Source organism: Protopterus annectens, chromosome 8.part0 (assembly GCF_019279795.1).
Source record: "Protopterus annectens isolate FY-2018-M chromosome 8.part0, PAN1.0, whole genome shotgun sequence".
NCBI classification, from domain to species: Eukaryota; Metazoa; Chordata; order Ceratodontiformes; family Protopteridae; genus Protopterus; species Protopterus annectens.
This window is the reverse complement of record NC_056741.1, coordinates 1,764,725,072-1,764,741,817: the sequence shown is the minus strand read 5'-3', so window position 1 is coordinate 1,764,741,817 and position 16,746 is coordinate 1,764,725,072. Positions and strand designations below refer to the sequence as shown.

The 16,746-nt window shown below is 39.3% G+C and overlaps 1 protein-coding gene across 4 annotated transcripts in view; it reads right to left on the bottom strand.

Moving 5' to 3' along the window:
* Positions 1 to 16,746, bottom strand: part of LOC122809626 (cytochrome P450 2F2-like) — a 916,584-nt gene that overhangs the window by 651,744 nt on the left and 248,094 nt on the right. The gene's annotated exons all lie outside the window — the stretch shown is intronic.

Sequence of the window (16,746 nt, the reverse complement as noted above, 5' to 3'; positions counted from 1 at the left end):
TTCACTTGTCATTCCTAAGGGTCTATATATATCAGATTATCGAAGTTTTACTACTTAGAATCACTAAACATCGAACTTTAGTGATCAAAGTAATAAAACATTGAATCCCTATAAAAACATATTTTAAAACAAAAACAAAAAAAAACAAAAGGGTGTAAGCAGGGGGGCAAGCTCCCCTGCACCCCCACATGGGGGGGCTATGCCCCACACACCTCCCGCTACTTAACTATACCAACTTTGAGATCGCACTTCAGTGCAATACAGTGCAGAAATGTAAGATTTCCATTTCCTACACGGCAGAGCGATCTCAGAGTTGGTATATTTCAAGAGCGGGGGGGTGGGGGGTGTATGGGGGCTTGCCCCCTTGCTTACACCCTTCTGTTTTTTTGTTTTAAAAAATGTTTTTATACGGATTCGATATTTTACTACTTTGATCACTAACATTCGATGTTTAGTGATTCGAAGTGGTAAAACTTTGATAATCTGATATAGACCCCATTCCTAGTCCTAACTCTCATGAAACATTATGTTGTATTTTCCCCCAAATGAAAATTGAAAACAACATTACTAACATAAACCTTTCCAAAAACATTTACATTTAGAATGCTTTATGTTATGATGTGTATACTGATGCTAGTTATAGCTTTGTTAATGATCTAAGGTGTTACAAAAAACATCCTTTCACTCAGAGCTTCTGTTTTGATAAATCTCTGCTTTATGGTACTGCTTTGTAGTATGCAGTTACTTCATAAATAAATGAACTCATTCATAAGGTTTATTGAGAGTTCAGCTGGATGGCTAGCCAAAGGGTACAGCAGATTTTAATTCTGCTCACCTATTCAGGTTTGTAACAGGTCACTGCTGCAGCTGTTTTTGTGGTGATTTCCTAGAATCTAGCACTCCACCCTACAATGGATATTAGTTTTGAAACATTCTAAATTTACATCCTCAGGCACACTCTCTCGACTCTTTAAGTGACCACCTACTAGCCTATACTCATAGGAATACGACTCAACTCACAAAACAACATAAGTTCCAAACTATATGCAACCTACAAAAATTCAGCAACGTGGTATCTAATGACTCTCTAAAAGCTATAGACTGGCCCATCCTAAAAAGACTTCCCCTTAATGATGCAGTTGAACATTTCAACAGCACCTTCCTAAGCATTCTTAACTCTATAGCCCCTCAGCAAACAAAAAAAAAAAAAAAAAAAAATAACCATGCCCCATGACTCACCAAGTCATGTAAAATTCTAATGAAAGACAGGGACAAAGCATGGGCTGCCTGGCTAAAGAATAAAAACAACATAAATCTTCAGTTATACAGACAACTCTGCAATCAAACAAAAAGACAAATAATGCGTGACAAAAAAAAATCATACTATTCCTATATTCAAGATAACCCCAAAAACAACCTTAAGAAATTCTGGTCCTCTGTAATGTCACTGCTCAGCCCAGGAAATAAAAATAATCGCAGTCCATTTCCAATATACCACCTATTCAAACAGCCACCAGATTCAACACATACTTTATAGAGTCCATGTTCAACCCAAAAGTCAACCCAACTTATCCACCCCAACTCACTACTTTTACTAATACCTCCAAAACTAACCTCTGCACACCCCACACATTATACACACACACACACACACACACACACACACACACACACACACACACACACACACACACACACACACACACACACACACACACACACACACACACACACACACAAACAGCCCCTCACTCATAACCAAAAGCCAAACCATCCCCTGCTTACTTTTCAGCCCATCCTGTTATCTCAAACAAAAAACTACTTCAAAAACTGAAAGCTTGCTCACCGTCAGCAGACAACCTCCTACCAGAATACCTTAAGCATGCCACAGAGGCAATAGCATTCCCTGTTAACATCTTAATTAATAGAGCTATAGCTGAATCATATGTCCCTAACCTATGGAAAAGGTCACACATTATCCCTTTACATAAGGGAGGCAACTCCAATGACAACACAAACTTGTCATACTGCAATCTTGTTCCCCCTCTCTAATATTCTAGAAAAATGTGTGCACCTACAACTTCTCCACCATCTTACACACAACAACCTACTTTCCCACACTCAATGTGGCTATAGACCTGCACACAGTACCTCAATGAACTTATTATCTGTCTTGTATTCTGTCAACAAGCCAGTGACACTGGCAAACTAGTATCTGCAGTATTTTTAGATTTATTAAAAGCATTTGACATGGTATCTCACCCCAAAACCCGTAAAGAACTTTTCAGCATTGGTCTATCTTCCAGCTCATGTCAGTGGTTTTCTAGCTACCTAGCTGACAGGCAGCAAGCAGTAAAATGGCAGGGCTCTACCTCTCCATATTGGGTCTATATTAGAACATAGAATATTTAACAGTTCGAATCACTAAAGGTCGACTTTTAATGATCAAACTGTTAAAACATCAAATGTTCTGAAAAAAAAAATAAAACAACAAAGTAAAAAACTAAACAGTGTAGGCAGGGGGCAAGCCCCCCTGCACCCCCCACACCCACCACTACTTAAATATACCAACTCCGAGACTGCACTACATTGAAGTAAATGGAAATCTCCCAATGCAGAGATTTCTGTTTACCTGTTCGATGTTCTGCAGTTTCGCTATTCTCGTGTCGACAATGTCAGATTCAACATTGTCGGCTTTTGAGAATTTAGAATAGACCCCCTATATCACATCACCCCCCACAGGTATACTTCAAGGATCCATCCTTGACCCCATTACTATTTAGTGTCTTCATGTCTTCATCAATAACTTACATACATCTTCCTGTGAAGGTACTCTAATACAATATGCAGATGACTCAACTTTCATCTGTGTATCAGACATATTAACTCACCTACAGCTCATAACATAACAAGCTTTCTCTTTCATAGAAACATGGCTTTCCAATGCTGAACTCCTACTGAACCCCCCCCCCAAAAAAAAAAAAAAACAAAAAAAAACAAATCTCCTTCTCTTTACCCAAAAGAGTCTTTTATCTCTAACAAAACAAACTTCAAGATCTTTTCAGCCAACAACACTGAAAATTAATTGGTTCAGCATACCAAACTACTAGGTGTCACAATTGATGATAATCTCAGGTTTGACCTACACATTCAAAACAGTATAAAAAAACCCACCAAAACTAGGGATGTTATACAGGAATAAAAACTGCCTCACAGCAGCTACCAAAATTACCTTGGCCAAAACCTACCTCTTGCCCTCACTGTTACATGGCGTCCCAATTCTAACTAACTCACAGACCTCCCTAAGAAAAAAACTAGAAAGCTGCTATAAGAAAATTACCAATTTTGCCATAAACGCAACCCCCTCTAACTCATCACTTTAAAGCCTTGCATTCCATAAGATGGCTCGAGCCCACACCTCCACCTCCAAAATGTATACAAAATCACCCACAACCCACTGGCTTAACCTGCTTTTAGTCCAGTAATCAACTTTTATATCCCAAATAAACACCTCAGGTTTGAAGATAAACATCTCCTCATAACTTATAAACCTAGCAAAACAACAGGCCTAAGCCTTTACTCCTTCTCTGTGGCAAAACTATGGAACTTCCTTCCTTTAACTATTAAAATTGCTACTAACCTGCATGCCTTCAAACCATCTATAAAAGAATACTTCTACAAAGCTTGGATTTGCTCCTATCTGAGCCCAGGCTGAGGTACTCTTATATGTTTTTCTACCTTTACTTTCTCTATCCCAGATACTAATTTACCCTGCCCTTCCTTCCTCTACAAATACTCCCTTGAGGTTACACTCATACCTTTTCCAAATCTATTCCTACTATCCCATCTATCACATCCAACCCTTCTCTATTCATACTATCCTACAGCTTCACCAATATAATCTGCTACCATATTTCATTACCTCTAAAATATTAATAAACATTGTGAAAAATCATCTATTATGTAAATGATGCTGCATCTTCCTATTATCAGGCTTTCCATATAATTAGTGCTCAAACACTATGACTTTATTATGTCTGTTGAATTTTTTTTTCTGACAAACTAATGTGTCGTTTTTCATATTTGTGCTGGAATGTTACGACTTTATTATTTCTGTTAAGTTCTCATTCTGACAAACAAATGTGTCGTTTTTCATATTTATGCTTGAATGTTATGACTTTATTGTGCCTACCTAGTTATTCATTCTGTTAACTATATGTATCTGGAGCTTTTCTCCCCTAGCATCTGCTGGAAACAGGTACCTCATGACCCAGTCAGACTTTCCTGGTAAACAAATGCCAAATAAATAAGTAAATAAATAAATTAATGAATTTATATATTCCATGTCATACCTCTCAAATGTCTCTTATTTTGCAAAGTGTCCCTAGTTTACCTCATAATTTTGTCTTGTTCCACATAATTTTTTTGATTTTTAATACATCACAGAAGATGCAAAACCTATTGTGCTATTAATTTTTTTAAGTAAATTAAAATGGTATTGAAAATTTTCCCCAAGTTTGGTTCTTTGTTCTCCCCATTATTTTTGTCTTTGCACCTAATTCTTGTGCAAATAAGCTGAGATACACGTATGCTCTCAATCTGAATAAATACATTTACATCCTTCTACATGGACAAGCTAAATATGTCCCTCTACCAGCTAGAATACATATGGTGGTGTCATTGTACTACTGCAGACATCCTCTCAAACCTCTTAGAGCAAGAATTTAATACAAAAGCAAAAATCATGTCTGGTCAAAGGCCGAAAATTGGGAAAAAAATCTTAAAAATTGCCCTCATAAATTTATTGAGTTGCTAGAATTACAAGTTTTGTATTAGCATATGTTTTCTGAAGGCTAAGAGGTCTAAAACTCTTTGTCATTATTTAGAGACTTCAGTCCTCAATGATTTGCAAGAAAACAAGAAATGCAGACTCTTCTTCTTTGCCTTTGATTGTGGGAGACCAGTGTAAGAATGTTTAAATAGTAATTATATCAGTAATTGCATGAAAACAATATGCAAGCATTTTGGGCAAATAAGCATTCATAAGCAGAAGTACTTTTGTCTTCTTTTCATGGTCCTCAATGATTTGCAAGAAAACAAGAAATGCAGACTCTTCTTCTTTGCCTTTGTGGGAGACCAGTGTAAGAATGTTTAAATAGTAATTATATCAGTAATTGCATGAAAACAATATGCAAGCATTTTGGGCAAATAAGCATTCATAAGCAGAAAACAACACTAACCAAAATTAATCTCAGAAACAGTCCCATGGATAAAGGTCACTGATAAGGAGATTAAGTTTTCGTACTTCAGACTGCTTTGATATATAAGGGAGTATATGTCCCCCCCCCACCTGACTAACTAAATCTCTCTTATAACTGCTTTATTTAATTAAAAAGAAAAACATTTTTTCTTCAATCAAATATATTATCAATCAGTGTAAGGTACACTCTGTAGTATGAAATACTCCAGGGAAAAGTCATGCATACCCGAGGAAATAATCTTGGCACCCTTGAGTGACTTCATGCTCTCACCATTTCTCAGCTATGAGAGTATTTTGTAGGAATGAAACTTTAATCCTTTTTTTTATTTTCAAATCTTTTGGGTTTCGAATACCATGACAGGAATGGACCCCATTCCTAAGTCAAAGTACAATTAAGGTTCATGAAATTAGCATTGTTTCAATCTTTCATGTCAGCCAAAAGTGCTCTTCACAACACTCACAATGTTCCCAGTGATGACTCCTTCTGCAATTCTTATGGACTTACATGAATTGGTAACATATCTAAATGTGATTGTAGATTCTTTTTACAAAACTCATTGCTCCTACTACTATTGGAACTGTCTGGGTATCTCTCTTCCACATTGGTCTCATTTCTGTCTGCAAATCTTGATATTTGTTAACTTTGTGTCTCTGTACTCAAGCCACTATAGTCACTGGGTGTAGCCATTTCAATGATCAATGCTACTTTTGTCTTCTTTTCATGGACCACTATTATAGGTTCATAGGTTCATAGGCAGGTACTAGGCTATTGGCCCTAGGGCCTATATAAGCCTAGACAAAACAGTACCCTGGCTTTTGCCTCCCAAGAAAATTATTTTCCTGTGCCCCTGTTGAGCAGAGCCACAGAAGTGATCCCAGGGGTGACTTTCCTAATTCCCATCCAATCATCAAGATTCTTCTTGAAGAGTGCTAATGAGGAGCTCTGTTTGACATAGATAGGTAGTCTGTTCCACAGTATGGGAAGCCTCCGGGACAAGAATCTGTCCCTCCAGCATGTTCTGTTTATTGTGGTGACAAGGTTTAGGTCCCTACAGCGTGTAGCTCAGAGGGACTCGGATTTCTTTAAGTGGAGCATGTCCAAAGCTCTGGGTTTGACATAGCTTTGTATGTTAGGCAGAGATTGTCTCTGAGTAGGTGATATGCGACGGAGTAAAGCTGGAGTTTTTTGAGACGGTCTGCATAGGGCATCTGTTTGAGGGCAGTAATCCTCTTTGTAAGGTATTTCTCTGGCCTTTCCAGTGATTGTAGATGTCTTGTGAGGTACATACAAAAAAGGGCATTGTAGTCTATAATGGGTCTAATGAGTGATAAGTAGAGGGGAATAATGACCTCTTTTTTTCTGTGTGAAAAACCTTTTGTGATGAGGTGTGCCACATAGAAGGATTACCTGACCACTGTGGCAATGTGATTATCAAAGGAGAGACTACTGTCCACCAGTGTCCCAAGGTCTCTTATCACACTTTCGTTGTTAAGTAGACTACCATCTATGTGGTAGTTCATGGGTACAGAGTTTTTACCAAAGGGGATGACAATGTACTTTTTGGCATTGAGCTTCAGGCCATGGCTTTGACACCAGGCATCTATATCAATGAGGTTCTTTTGTATGATGTCCACATCATTAGGAGTTTTGATTATGGCTCCTAGTTGGCAGTCATCTGCAAACGTCGTTAGCCAAAAACCTTCTGTGTTAGCCTGTACTTCAGAGAAGTAGATACCAAACAGGAGAGCACCCAGGACTGAACCCTGTGGTACTCCACTTGTCTGAAGTCAGATTTGCAGTCTGCTACTTTCACAGTGTGGGTTCTGTCCGTGAGCCAGTTGGCAACCCATCTTGTAACATAGGGATTTATACCTAGTTTAGTGAGTTTATCTATAATTCCAGAGTGGGGGATGGTGTCAAAAGCCTTGGCGAGATCTAGATAGGCTGAGTGAACCACCTTACCCTCATCTATGGCTTTGGTGACTGCTTCAAAGAAGTCTATCAGGTTTAGGAGGCATGATCTGCCTTTTACAAACCTGAACTGGGTGGGGTCCAGAGTTTGGAGATTACCAATGTCTTTGTTTATGAGTTCCATGGTGATACGTTCCATGGCCTTGCAGACCAAGCTCATCAGGCTAATGGGGCGGTAGTTCCTGGGGTCCATCGTGGCTCCCCCTTTGTGGAGTGGATAACCATCACGGTGCACCATTCACTGGGCACAAAGCCTGAGGTGAGGCTATGATTGAACATGGTACTTAGGTGGGGTGCTAGTTTGTTCTGTAGTTCATGTAGAACGCAGCCTGGGATATTGTCTCATCCCATCGATGCTGTGTTCTTGGCTTTGGAGAGTGTGTTTTTTACCTGTACAGCCATGATTACAGGAACTCTGCATTCTTCCAGTATACAGATGAGCTCTCTAGGGGGTGAGAGGGAGGTAAAGTTAGCACTGAACCTATCTGCCAGGATGTTGGCAACATCAGTTGTTTCTGTATATTTAATGCCATTGTGTTGTAACTCAGAGCAGATCTGAGTGTTGCCATTGAGATTCTTGGCATAGCTATAGAATGCTTTGTGGTTGTCTTTAGAGTCAGTGGCAATTTTTATTTTCATAACTAGCTTTGGAGGATTTTATGAGGGATCTCAACTTCTTACTGAGGATGACCAGGGAGTTCTTCCAGTCATGGGATTTTACTCTTTTTTTGCAACAGTTTCTTTCTTCTGTTGTAGAGATTGTTTATGACAGAGGACGACCAGATTGGCTTCCTTTTTTTGGAGGATAGCATCTTGGTTCTGATAGCACTATCCATGCACTCGTGTAAGTGTTTATAAAGTGCATTTGTGTAGGATTCAGCAGTCGTACCTCTATTGTCCATCTGCATGGGTGTCATAAAGTTTGCCACTTCTGTCTTAAGAAGTGTGAAGTTGGCTTTGGAGAAGTTTTTTACAGTGGTTTCCCTAATGGGGGGGGGGGGTGTTGGGGCGGGATGTGGATGTCTTGGGTGATTAGCTTGTGGTTGGATCTGACCAACGAGGAATTGACCTCTGGTGTGGAACACCGGTCGCCCATGTTGGTAATGACCAGGTCTAGGATATTGCTGCCTCTTGTGGGGGCATGAATAAGTTAATCCAAGGCATTGGAATTTATGAATTCCAGAAAACGTTGAGCAAAAGAGTTAGTACATGAGTAGTTTTCCCAGTTAATGGTAGGATAGTTGAAATCACCCATTATTAGGGTGTTGGGTTGTACCCTAATATTTTCCAGTGTATCAAGAAATGAGGAGTAGGAATCCTGAGGCATGGTGGGGGGGGGGGGTCTGTAGCAAGCTACAGTTTGGATTATGGTCTTGCCCAGAGTTAGTTGCACTTGGATAATCTTGGATGCATTATACTGTGCAACTAGCCTGGAGGTGTGGATATCCTTAATGAATATGGACATGCCTCCACCTTTAGTGCTTTGGTCCGGGTTAAGTAGCCAAAAGGTGTGGTATGAATTATAGCCTGGTAATGCAGGGATGCTCTCTGGAGCTTTGAACCAGGTCTCTGTCACTGCACAGATGTCGATGTTCTCCATTTTAAGGAGTGCCTCGAGTGAGTGCATTTTGAGGTTTAGACTTCTAGCATTGAGTAGCATTACCACCAGATTTTGCTTGCTTGTACCTGTTATGGTGGTGAATTTGTCATTTGAACCTTGCCTAAAAAAGGCACTATAGGGGTGGCAAGAGCCTTAGCCAGTATTCAGAATGAAAAGGCCGACAGGTGCAGGCCATCTCTGGCAAAGCATTGTGGTCTGTGAATCATGTCATCTCAGGCAGACAAGTACTGGATTGCCTTAGAATGACACCAGAAGCTTAGCCAATTGTTGAAGTCAATCATTTTGTCCTTGTACTGTGGTATCATTCTGGGTGATGGCAGGATTCTACTCAGGGTTAGGGTCATACCTGCCTGGGCTACAAGATTGGAGAGCTCCTCCATGTCTCTTTTCATGTAGTCCAGTGACATACGTCTCAGGTCATTCACACCAACATGGACAATGACAAAGTCATATTTGTACTTGTTGTGGAGTGACCTGAGTGCATGCATTATGTGGCGGATCCTGGCACCCAGCAGGTAGCTGACAGTAACTTTCTCTTTCTTTAGCCTCGTGAGCGGAACATCAGTGTGCCTGACTATAGAGTCACCTATGACTAGAGTGTTGGGTACGTTATGCCTTATGGGCTGTGGTTGAGTGGCACACTGAGTTTGTGGGCTATGTGTCATTTGGGTTGTGTTGGGGGGTGGAGTTTGCTTGTGTTTCTGCTTAGGAGGTCCCTGTTGCTTGGGCAGGTTTTTATTGAGAGCCTCTGTGAATGTAGGTGTGTGTTTTGTGTTTCTATGTGTGTGTGTTATGGTGGTGTAGGTTTTGAGGGACTATGTGATGAGTGTGGTGTGTTGCAAGTGTTTACCTTCTCCTCTTGACTGTCTAGTCCAGTCTTAGGTGAAGACAGCTTTGCTTCCAGTTTGGCTATATAAGTGCATCTCTCACAGGTTGTAGTGTTGGGTGGTAGGAGAAGAGGGTTGTCTGTGTACATGATGCAGTTGCTGCATTGCCCCAAGATGCCCATATTCATCAGGTAGACAGGAGAAAACACCGGGAGCTGACCCTTAGACATGCCTGGATAGGTGCTTATTTATTAAGTACTAAAAACTGCTTTCCTCTAGACAAGTGAGGAAAGTTGAGTGCTGTAGTAATTTGTAGCTTATTTAGTGCTTACAACAAGTTCTGAACAAGTGCTGAGCTCAAAGAAACAGACACTGTAGTCACTGGGTGTGGTGATTTCAATGATCAATGCTACTTTTGTCTTCTTTTCTTGGATCACTATATCTGGATTTCTAGCATCTATCTTTTGAACTGTTGGCAATGGATGATCCCATGTGATGTAGACTTCATCATTTTTATGGTGCTTTGTGGTTCACGTTTCCAGTGTTTTCAGCCACTTGAATGCTATAATGATTACACAATCCCCAGTGCAACAGTATTGCCACATTATTGTGCCTTTCAGTATACTATCCTTCTGCCATTAGTATGTCACAACCAGCAACAAGGTGTGTGACTGTTTCCAATTCTGTTTTACAAAACCTATGTTTATCTGTTTCTCCCACATGTTCAATGGACTTTGTAAACTAACGTCTGTGTAGCCCACTATATTGGGCCACCAATATTAACCTTTTATCTTTTGGTTTGAATTTACCTCTCCTTAACCATTCCTGTGTTTGATCCAGATTAATATCCTGTACCTTTGAACGTCTTATCCATTCTTTTACTTTTTTTATCCATTTAGCATCTTTGTTATGTTCCACAGGATCTTCATAGATATTTCTCCAAAATGTATCTATTTCTTCTTTTTGAGTGGTCTTTCAATTCCTTTGACCTTGTTTTCCAATTCTCTATAGAACTTTTTAGGGTCATCAATAAATTGATTATTTTGTACTTTTCCTTTATATTTACCTTTGCATCTTCTAAGTTTTTCTATGGCTGTGCTGAGATTTTGTTTTTTATTTGCAATACTGCAAGATAGATCCTGATTATTTATAATACTGCACATTGCTTTTATCATGTCTTTCTGACTATTTTTATTGATCTTCTCCCTCTTCTATACTCTTCTAACAGTGACACTTCTTGTCTTAACTGCTTTCTAGTTTTCTCTGTTTGATACTTCCATGATGGTATTCGATATCTCTCCTTCCTTTCCCCTCACTTCCCTGTGTTCTTGTGGTAGAATTTTATCTATTATTAATTTAGCTGCACAGTAATCTATCCTGTTTACTTCTGTTATATCACATGGATCTCGATGGACAGTCCCAATTACTGTATTTTTTTGTTTTATAAAACTTCTGCCCTTTTGGGTTTTTATTTTATTTATTTTATTTTACATTTGTTGACCGGGCTAGTCCAACTGGATACATGTCCATTTTCAGTGGAGGCCCGGAGAGAAACGCTCCACATTCCAGAAAAAAGATCACAATAACATAAGTACATTACAAGATTTAACTAGTAAATACATTTTAGCTAAGAGAATACTAGTAAATACATCAGTTCATAGTTTAGTACTAAGCTAACTGCCCTTGAGAGCTACTTTAAGCCTAGTCAATTATCTCTTGTGAGACTCAAACCCTGCACCTTTCATTTGTAAGGTAAACACCTTAGACATTAAGCCACCCTCCCACAGTAGGAAGGTAAGAACATTTTAGCTTAATAGTAAGGAAAAAGTATTCTAAGCTAACAAATCATGTCTGAATATGCATACAGCCAAAAACAGTAGGTAAGTAACATTGAGCACTATTTGAACTTTCAGTTGGTTTTACAGACAAATATGTTAATAGAAAAGGAATAGCTAGTTTTGTGTGAGTGAGAAGAATAGGGTCAAGAGACAGTGGAGGAAGTTAGTCTGGGTTTGCACAGGGGCATAGCCAGTGTGATTTAAGGCATGGTTTGAGCTTGGATTTAAATAGGGTAGTAGAAGGTAGGGAGGTAAGATCAGTAGGGAGGGAGTTCCAGGTTTTACCCACTGTGTTAGAGAATAAAGAATCTCCAGCCAGGTTGTTGGTTTTACATATCTTTACCATTATTTTGTTTGAAGAGTACAGGGTTTTCAGGTTACTGAAGGGAGTGATTAGATTGGTTAGTATTGGAGTAGATGTAGGATGGAACAGTATCTTATAGGCAATAGTTAGCTGGTTTGATAGGATAAGATTTGGCAATTCTAACCACCCTAATTGATTAAGATTGTTACAATGATGGGTTCTATAGGTAGAACCAGTTGCAAATCTGGCAATATTATTGTAGGAGCTAGCCAGCTTGTTCAGATTGCTTTTGCATAGTTTGGTATAGATTGGGGAAGCATATAGCAGGGTTGAGATAAGGTGGGTCCGGGCAATAGTGGTTCTTGCTAGTGGGGAAAGAAAGGGTTTGATCCTATAAAGGGAGCCTAGTTTTTTTGTTTACTGTTCTTATAGTGTTGTTAATATGTGGCTCAAAGGTGAGGTGGTTGTCAATTAGTACTCCAAGTAGCTTTGTAGTAGAGTCTGGAGATATGATTGTACCATTGCTAGATGTGATTGTGAAATGTAGTGGGGGGCTCTGCGGGTGGGAGTAAATAGTAGCATTTTTGTTTTTTTTGGGTTCAGGATGAGACATCATTGAAGGAGCCAATTCTCTACTATGTTAAATGTGTCTTGGGTTAGGGAATGCAGTTGTAAAAGTGAGGAGGCTGAGCATATTAGTGTAGAGTCATCTGCATATTGGATACAGGTGGCTTGAGGTAGAGCAGTGTGTAGGTCGTTAGTAAAAATAGAAAAGAGAAGGGGACCTAATATGGAGCCTTGAGGGACTCCAAGGGCAATTGGTAAGTGGGAAGACAAGTTGTTTTCCCATAGTACAGCCTGTTGCCTATTATTTAGATAGGATTGGAACCATTGAATAGCAAGTGGATCCACTGAGAAGTTGCCAAGTATGTTTATGAGTAGCTGGGGGTTGACCATGTCAAAGACTTTTGACAGATCAATGAAGAGAGCTGGGGAAAAAGTGTTGCTATTACGTTTTTATTAATGTCATCTGTGAAGGAAAGAAGAGCAGAAGAGGTGCTGTGAAATGGTCTAAATCCATGTTGACAGGTAGCTAATAGGTTGTTTGCTAGGAGGTGGTTTAATAGTTGCTTATGAATGCACTTCTCCATGATTTTAGCCAGAGGGGATAATATGGCTATGGGCCTATAGTTAGAAAGGTCTTTGGAATTACCACCTTTATGCAGGAGGATAACATGTGAGATTTTCCAAATAGTTGGAATAGTTCCTTCAGAAATAGTTCTGTTAATGAGGATGAATATGGGGTAGGATATAGCGTTGGCTGCTTTTTGCAGGTATTCTCCAGGTAACAAATCAGCAGAGAGGGTGGTGGGTTTCATTTTTTTGATTAGAGTGCAGACAAAGGATGTAGGAATGGGTTGGAATTAAAATGTTGGGGGGCTATTAGGGATAATATTCGAAGGAGATGCAGTGTTAGTGGATAGCTGATTGGCCAAAGATTGAATGGTGTCTGTGAAGAAAGTGTTAAAAGAATTGGCAATTTGGTTGGGGCTAAGGAGATTGGAGCCTGAGGGGGTGGGTGTGATTGAGTGACCTGGGTGCAGGAGTTTGTTTATACCTGACCAGAATTTTTGAGGTTTGTTTTGGTTGGTCTGTTGGAGTTGGCAGTAATAGTTTATTTTATCTGACAATATGGCTTTTTTAGTTTCATTTCTTAGTTGTCTAAATATTAGTTGATCTGCCACGTTTTTGGTTGTACGCCAGGTAGCCCATTGTTTGTTTCTATGGAGGATTTTTTGTTTGGTAATTTTGGTGAGCCAAGGGGCTGGTTTAGAAATAGTTCTTACTATTCGAGTTGGGGCATGGTAGTCTAGAATGGTTAAAAATTTAGAGTTAAAAGTATTTAACGGCATTGTCTAATGGAAGATGTTTCAGGGGTGGCCAGTCGCAAGCTACAAGTTCTTTTTGAAAGCTGTCAGTGTTAAAATTTTTATTACATCTTATTTTCTTATATATGGTTGGGTTTGACATATCAGTCTTATACCTGATTAAGAAGATGAGTGACTGGTCACTTATATCTTCTGGAAGGGTCCCTACTTTATAAGATTGGTTTTGACTATTTGTAAGAATCCAATTTGGGGTGCTGTTGTTGTTATTATGTTTATTGGTTCTAGTGGGGAGTGTAATGTTTTGTATAAAACCATGTAGGTAGATATGTGAAGAGGGCTGTTCAGATGTGCCAGACATCCAGTTTATATTGAAGTCACCAAGTATTATGGTTTCTTGTGGGTAGGTGGTGGACAGCCAACTTAGGATTGCTTCTAAGGTAGTGATATTGTTGCCTGGGGGAAGGTAAATACAGATTATATAGATGGATTTATATTTGTTGAGTTGAAATTTAGAGATAATAATTTCAGTGTTGCTAGTTAGGGGAGGTTTAGAATCAATGGAAGTGATTTGCAATTCAGATTTATATAGTATAGCTACCCCTCCTCCTTTCTTAGAGTTATGGTCCAGTCTCAAGATGCTATAGCCAGGGGGAAAAACTGTAGTATCCTGTATGGTTGGTTTAAGCCATGTTTCATTGATCTTCTCCAGTCTATTTCTTTCATTGATCTTAATATGTCTATCTATCTCTATTAAATCAAGCAACCTTTCTCTTAGCTCATTTTCTTCTAAACTAAAGGCACATTTTTTGTTGTCCATTTCCTGCGGGCATTCTATAGAGAGTTCTTTAGCATCTTCCTGTGGCACATTCTCTTTAAATTCATCCTGTGTCATCTGTTGCTCTGTCATATGGGAACTCAGGGGCCTATCACTCCTCAACATTGACTGCATCAGAGTTGCTATGGTTTCTCATTCTTTCCCTTGCTTTCCAGCTTCAAGTGAGTTTTTATACTGGTTTTCTATGGAAGGCTCCAAACTATCTTCATATGGCAACTGCCCAGTTGCCTCCCATTATACTGGTTTCTTCTTAAATTGCTCTATCCTGCTGTGATGCTTTCTGAGTTAGATTTTGTACACTGAATCCTTCACTTTGCAGGTACACCATAACCTCAGCTTCTATTTCTTTAACGTTTACATTACTAATCTTATTTTCTACTTTTCCTCTTTGTCTTCTTATTTTTTGTATTGTAAAGATTTCCATGTCCAGGTTCATTTGCCTGTATTTCTCTTCTAATATATTTGATGCTACTCTTTTTGTATTGATTAATTTTACTTTCTCCTTTGCATAAATATTACACCATATTAAATCCCTTTTTCTTTCCCATGTCCATATTTCTTCTTTAGATGTCTCCTGATCTTCCCGTTTTTCCTTACTTTGGGGACTCGTTCCATCATGCTGTGATGTAACCTGTGTTAGAACTTCTACACCAAATCCTTCACTTCACACACATTCCATAGCTTCAGATTCTATTTTTTTAACTTCTACTTCACTAATCTTCTTTTCTACATTTCTTCTTTGCGATATTATTTTTTAATGGTGAAATGTTCCATATCTGGATGCCTTTGCCTGTATTTATCTTAGAATATCTTTGGGGCTGACTTTTTTGTATTGATTATTTTGGCTTTTGACTTTGCATAAATATTGCACCATATCAAATCTCTCTTTCTTTCCCGTGTCCATGTTTCTCTTTTATACTTTTCAAAAATCTCTAGGTTTTGTTGTTTATACTTTCACACTTCCTCAAATGCTTCTTTTTCCAAACAGATCAACGTTTCTTGGTCTATATAATGTTTTTACAAATCTGTTGTACTTCTTCTTCTTCTTCCTCTCCTTTCATCTTTTCCCAGTTAGGGGTCACCACAGTGGATCACCTGTCTGCTCATGATTGGCAGTGGAGTTTTGCAGTGTCGAGTTGCCTGCCCGGCTCCCAACCTTCCACAGAAGGCACATGCACACACTCACTCCTACGGCCAATTTGGAGTGTCCAGTCCACCTACAGCATGTCTTTGGGATGTGGGAGGAAACTGGAGCACCAGGAGGAAACCCATGCGACCACATGGAGGACATGCAGACTCCGCACAGAAGGCACCCCAGCCAAGGATCGAACCGGAGAACCTCTTGCTTTGAGGCGGCAACGCTAATAAACACAAATTTTTATTTGATGTTTTAGAAATTTTTTTTTTTTTTTTTTGTGGAAGTAATTTTCTATCCCCTAATTTATCTCTTAATCTTGTTGTATATCCTGTGACAGGAAATTCTGGACTTTTTGCATAATAGTATCAATACATAATTTCTTTCTTAGCCTCAATAGTCCACTCTATATTGTCTTTATGACTCTTCATTGGCCTATCACGTTTTATGATTTTTGTGGACTGCTACTTCCTTCTACAATAGGGGGGCATCCTTCCCCTGGGCCTGGCCTAGCCTCATTGTAGGAATGTTTCCATATTTTGGGGGATTCTACACTGTCATTTTTTCCAGTCCTACCAGCAGTGTGCTTACCAGGCTCAGGCACTTTTTTATCCTGGGTCGTGTGCACCCAGATATATTTTTTATTTTTGACCTGCTTCTGTCCATGATATATGTTATATAAAATAAAGTCTATACATCAGTGTTGGCTTTCTGAGATTTTGTGAAAATCAGGGTCGCCCTCATGAAGGTACTCATCAAGACTTGAGGATGAATTAAATTTCAGCAATACTAATCTCCTTTGCTTGCTGATTTATCATCTCTCCATTTGGTCCCCTACTTGGGTCATGACCTGGTCACCTAGATCACCATAGATACTACTGATATCCACTTAATAAACTACTCCTGCACCAAATGTGTGGCTATCATCGACTCCTGTCCATGGCAAAGATAACCATGCCAATGCTCAGCCCTGCATGGGCCTCCCACCTGACTTTGTCCTCATTCTCTGACAGTGACTAACTGAAGAAGTGACTAAATAAAATCAGCAGAGACACCACTCCTGTC